The sequence below is a fragment of the Camellia sinensis genome, chromosome 6 (assembly GCF_055761805.1).
Source record: "Camellia sinensis isolate YWXY chromosome 6, ASM5576180v1, whole genome shotgun sequence".
NCBI lineage: Eukaryota > Viridiplantae > Streptophyta > Magnoliopsida > Ericales > Theaceae > Camellia > Camellia sinensis.
Genome location: NC_138966.1, coordinates 65,674,548 through 65,680,445, shown reverse-complemented (window position 1 = coordinate 65,680,445; position 5,898 = coordinate 65,674,548). Strand labels below are relative to the sequence as shown.

The following is a 5,898-nucleotide window of genomic DNA, read 5'->3' as shown; positions in this document are numbered from 1 at the left end:
TTGAATGTTTGTCACTAAAAACCACTATGACAAAAACTAATTTCGTCACCAATGAAATTACTTCAGTGACGAAATTTTTTATCACCAATAAAACAACATTTTGTCGTCAAAAATTCTCATTTTCGTCACCAAATAGTTATTCAACAACATATTTATAACTTTAGTTGACGAATAAATTTGTCACACATGTTGATCGTTGATGAGGAAATAATTTCGTCACAGTAAGATGTAAAGGTGACGAAATTCTTCATCTCCAAAAGTCATACATGGGTGACGAAATATATTTCGTCACAAATATATATATATATATATGCATACGTGACAAAATTTTCAGTCACCAAACAACAAAATCAATGAAAACTCTCATATATATCCTACAATAAATTTTGTCACAAAAAATATTTATTAGCGACGAATAATCACTTTGTCATAATAAGTACAAATGACCAAAAAATTCGTCACTAAACTTGTTCTATATTTTATATTTCAATTTAAATTATTATTTCACAAATATCCCTGCTCATATCCAAATAGCCTTTGAAATGTACTAAGAAATCAACTAGCTATTATACACCACTCTACAAAAAAAATTCACCAAACAATTTATATTATAAATCAAAATATATCCATCAAACAAATTTAACAATAATCCATTAAGTATAACAAAAAAACCATCATAGCAAATCCCAAAATGAACTAAGACCATCTCCAATGGCATTTTCTATAATATCATTGCTATTGTTATAATTTGGCAATGAATAGTAATAAATCGCCAAATTATTACAATGGTGCTCCAATTGTCACATGCTATTTTCGCAATTCTAAACCAACTTTCCCTCCAAATCAACACTCGATGTTAATTTGCAACTAGAACTAAGTATCAGTTTGGGGGGGGGGGGAAATTTCAACACTTGATCTTCCTTTGCAAGTATGCTTCTAGATGTCACCAAAAACCAATCTGCAAAGAAAATAAATAAGAAAAACATTAACATATTATCAATTACATCTAAACTCATATATAAATAATTTTATTTTATAAACCAATTAAGTAGAAATGCATATAACAATCCAAAACTTCAAAGAGTTGAGGTGATCATTGATGATAAGCAACACGAATAATAGAAGATGCCAAAAGATTATAGGAATACCATTGTACCAATGATGTGTACTGATCCATCACTATAACCAAACTTTATAAACAAGGCCGTGGCAATCTATTTCAATTACTATGTTCATCATATTCCAGAGAACCAAAGAAACTCCAGTAAGAAAAACAAAGAACAAGTTTTCATATAGGCTGCAAAGCAAGACCAGCACGAAATTTCCTGACCATGTCCACTTGAGAATTGAAGTCCAAATTGACCTATAAAAGCCAGAAATGTGTCCAACATTTCCCATTCAGACACAACTTATAGATTTGTAAGAAAAAAAAATGCTAGTGACTTCAAAAGTCCTGATTTGAGATGACTGGAACACCAAAAATGTATAGTTTCTCACACCTGAACAGTGCATGTCTGAAACATCATGTCAAGTCCAAGAGTGCCAACTTTGGGCATGTAAGTCCTCATAATCTTATATCTTCCCTAAGCCAAAATACTATGTCAGTACATAGATAGTTGATCTTGTATTCATATATCGATGTAACACTGTGTTGGTTTTTCTCCTTTTGTTTTTGTGTGTGTGTGTGGATAATTCTGTTGTTGATGTTTGACGTTTCTACAAATTCACATATTTGATCCATGAAACTTATTAATAATATGAACATTGTTTTAATGTTTTTCTCATAATCTAATCTTCTCCTTTTTTTTTTCTTTTTTCCCCCCCCTTAATGTGCAAATTAATTTAGGTTTGATTTTTCTTTTCAAGCTCAAACCCTACTCGTATATGTAATTAAGTTGATTTGAGTTGAGCTCAAGTTTTTCAAGCACTAGGCAAGTTGAGCTTGGGCTCGATTTTTTGAGCTCAACTCAAGCTTGAGCTCGACTAATTTCAATTAGCCAAACTCGAACACCCCAAAACTTGGCTCGACTTGTTTGTAACCCCAAAAGCAAGTAAGCTGAAGGAGTCATACAAAACTGGAACAGGAACCTTGATGGGTTAGGCTTAAATCCGGGCTGTGCATGCTGACAGGTATCTAAATTCCTTTTTAGTCCTAACTGATTCAAAATCTATGACAAAGTAATCAATTGTACCAGTGAGTTAAGTCTTTGCAGCCATATGTCCTACAGGTCATAAGCCATGCTCAACTAGTGGTAGTGGGGTAGGAAACTAATCTGCAGCATAAACAACTAGCTCTAATTTGGAGGATACCATAAACCTGGTCCAAGTAACCAAGCTCAAAAAATTCATCACATCTTGCTTATATATAATAAGTACATCTTCCTAAAATTCCCCCCACAACCTATGATTTAATACATGTCATCAAGCCTGTGTTCTTCCTTCAATTTCCTTCAACTCACTTGTGATCCTCAAATATGATAAGCTTGGCCTTCCATAACATCATGTGTGATTCATGATACCATCTAGCATAGCTAATAGTTCTTGGTCATCATAACATAGACTTGAGATCAAATCCCACCTTCGTCAGAACCACATAAAAACTAAAAGCCATGATATATCACATACATTCATTTTCTCATAAATCATAATTGAAGAATTACTAACATATTGTATATCAGCCACATGTGTTCATCTATATGCTAAAGTTATGATTTCAGACAAACATGATAAAGATGTGAATTAACCTCAGCACAAGTTTGATGTAGAGTTTCAAGAGGTGCACCACTAAGCTCAAATTGGCCTTCTGGTTCCAATGATATGCTTTTCTTTGCTTGCATGATAGTACTATGAAGTCTCTAAAGTTGCTCTCCAGAAATACACCAAAAACAAAAGGTAAAAATTGATGCATGTTACTTTTATGAAAAAAATTCAGAAAGAACAATGAAATTTTTTTATTGCTTTTCAACCAAAAAAATAGAGCATCATTGTCCATACAGAAGTAATGCATGAACCAGAAAACGGTTAAAAACTTTCCAAGTATTTAGATAAATTTTTTTTTATTTTTTATTGGAAAAACAAGATAGAAGAGTGTCTACCTGTTTGAGTCCAATAATGTTGTCACCCTCCATTAGTTTATCCTTGTCAAATGTCTCAAAAATACCATTGAGCAACTATGCTATCTGTTTGTACGTCATAGGCCTTAAAGTTTCACTCTCAAAACCAAACTTTTCATGTTCTGTACCTATTCTGCAGAATCCACACCATGAAGTTCACAATTCTGAACAAGATAGAGAAAAATATTTAATAACCAGTAATTGGATTCTGAAATTATTTTGTGACACCAGAAAATGGAATTGGAATCTGTAAACAAGTCCAGAATAAACATTAATTGGTGTGGACAATGGAATTCAATGTATAGTCAATTGCAATATTGGAGCTTCATGTCCAGGCAACCAAAATACCTCCTAGGTTCATTTCATTTTTATTAAAGTTATTTGCCAACTATGTGATCTGGTAAGTTAGAAGTTAATCAAAAATAAATAAAAATAAAAAATAAAAACATCAAAGTATCTTCAAGTGCAATATATAACAAGAGACGCGAACAAAAGAAATTACTAACAATTAACAATAGACTACTTAAATTAGTACTGAAAAAAATCACTGTAAACAAATTAATCCCTCACAACAAGTGCTATGCAGTTGAGTCATTAACACATGATATTTTGTTATATAAATTTTTTTAAAAAAAGAACAGAGAAGGGGGGGGGGGGAATGCTATCAACTGAAAGGTGTAAGCAATGATCAATGCCTATATTTTTATGATGCCTCCTACGATACCCTACCTAATTATTATTTGGGATTTTAGGTTGACTACTGTGGACTACAACAGCTCTCCTTCTTTATATTAGATGCACAATGTTTAGCTGAAATACAAGCAAATCAGCTATGTAGTGTTATTGTGACATGTAGACAATATGTGTGTAAACAATATCACATCTACAATAGTAAATATCAAGGTCCAATAGTAACCAAGCAACCTGCTAGAGTTATAAAACAAAAGTAGCTGCACAGTATTATAATCACAACAAGAAGCAATGGCGATTATTTTTTAAACAAAATTTATTAAACTAATGGAAGTGATCAAAACGACAAAAGCATCAATAAAGGCAAGGTGAAGGAAGAAAACAAGCTAGGAGCATATGGGTGCTTGAATTTCCTCCCAAACAAAATTCCTTCATTCTGTGTTCATATCTAAGGATAAGAAATACTGCTTTGACTTCTACACCATTAATTAATCATCAAAATTTTGAACACAACATAAAAGCAAGAGACATGGAATGCAAGCAAATAAACTACTCTCTGTTATGCAGTAAGTTGCCCCATGACGCATAATTAAAAAATTAAATTAGGAAGGCATTTAATTTTCCATTGTGACCTGATCCCCTATAAGTTTATCAGTAGCCATTGAATTTTCCATTGTGACCTGACCCCTTAGGGTGACAACTTTGCCAAAAAGTTCAAAGAAGCCATTGTCAAATGCAAGACCAAGATTGACTCAACCATTGCAAAAGCTAAAAATTTCATGTTTTCAATTTTTGTCTTGTTTTGCTCTTCGATGTGAAGCTGAATTTTGGTACATTGAAGAATTTATTGAGTTCTCTAGTGGAGCAGTTACAGAAGCTTTTTGGCTACGCAAAGGAGTTCATGAAATTGATGAGTGAAGCTGTGAAGCTAATTGGATATGGGTTTAAGTACAATTCATGTGATGATGACAAAACATTTTTGGAAGAGTTAATTAGTCTTATATCTGGGATTTTGGGTATAGAGAAGAAAAGCCATCCACATGAATTCTATTTCAATCTTGAGAAATTGGTGAAAGAAAAAATTAACAGTTTATTGAAGAAAAATTTCGAAAGTTTGGCTAAGGATCCACAAAGAAGAGGCTTCTTTGTTGATTTATGTCTTATTTCTTTGTTAGTTCTCTTGAATTAAGTGTATCCTGACCTTCAAAAAAAGAAAAAAGAAAAAAAAAACGTCTACTATAATGCTTTGAATCTAATTTGTGCTTTTTATATCTCTACCTAGAGCAGCCCTGGCAAGAACATGGGCCGGCTTTACACCCAGTCTCATGAACTTAGTAATTTAATTTAATTTTTTTTTTGGGTAGAAAAGGTGCTTCATAGAAGAAAAGTTAACATTTAACAGAGTATTTTGTATTTTAATACCCCTAGCACCATCAAACAATTGATAAGAGAAATACAATTCAGCATAATGAAGAATATTATGAGCTCAGTGTCTCTGTTAAATTCTTCTTTGGTTAAATAGGTGAATAGCACTTTAACATCTTCAAGAAAACCAAATAAATTATAATCAATCTATTTTTTCATGATGAGATAATTGCAAGAATAATTGAATTTTGGTGCCATTTACTTAAATTACCATTGAAAGATTAGTGTAAAAATAATTATTGTAGAGAATTCTAATATACTTGGCAATAGAATCTTAAACTTCACCCTCAGTGATTTGTATTTATGGACAAAAAGAATGACTATCAACAAAAATTACAGAACCTACAAACCAGTTAAATCTTGAATTAAAACATGACTATCAACAAAAATTACAGTACATGGAATTCATTGACCACTGCTCAATGAATAGCAAAAACAGTCACATTGACCACTGCTGAAGGTATGAACCTTCGAATTAAAACATGGAATTCATTATTCATAAGCAATCACTGTAAATCTTGTAGGATTTTGGATAAATGACTATCGACAAAAATTACAGAACCTACAAACCAATTAAATCTTGAACGCACAGTTCAATTGAATTCAAAGGGTAGGGTTCCAATGAGGTTCTTCCATTGTTGTTTCAAATATTACCCATAATGAAGTGTGT

General features: G+C 32.2%; 1 long non-coding RNA gene across 1 annotated transcript; it reads right to left on the bottom strand.

The window, feature by feature from the left end:
- Positions 1-590: 590 nt before the first annotated feature.
- Positions 591-2,955, bottom strand: LOC145792292 (uncharacterized). Its single transcript, XR_014331681.1, has 2 exons — positions 2,745-2,955; positions 591-958 (listed from the first exon to the last, which is right to left on the bottom strand). It is a non-coding gene; the product is annotated as an uncharacterized LOC145792292 (long non-coding RNA).
- Between the last annotated feature and the right edge of the window lie 2,943 nt (positions 2,956-5,898).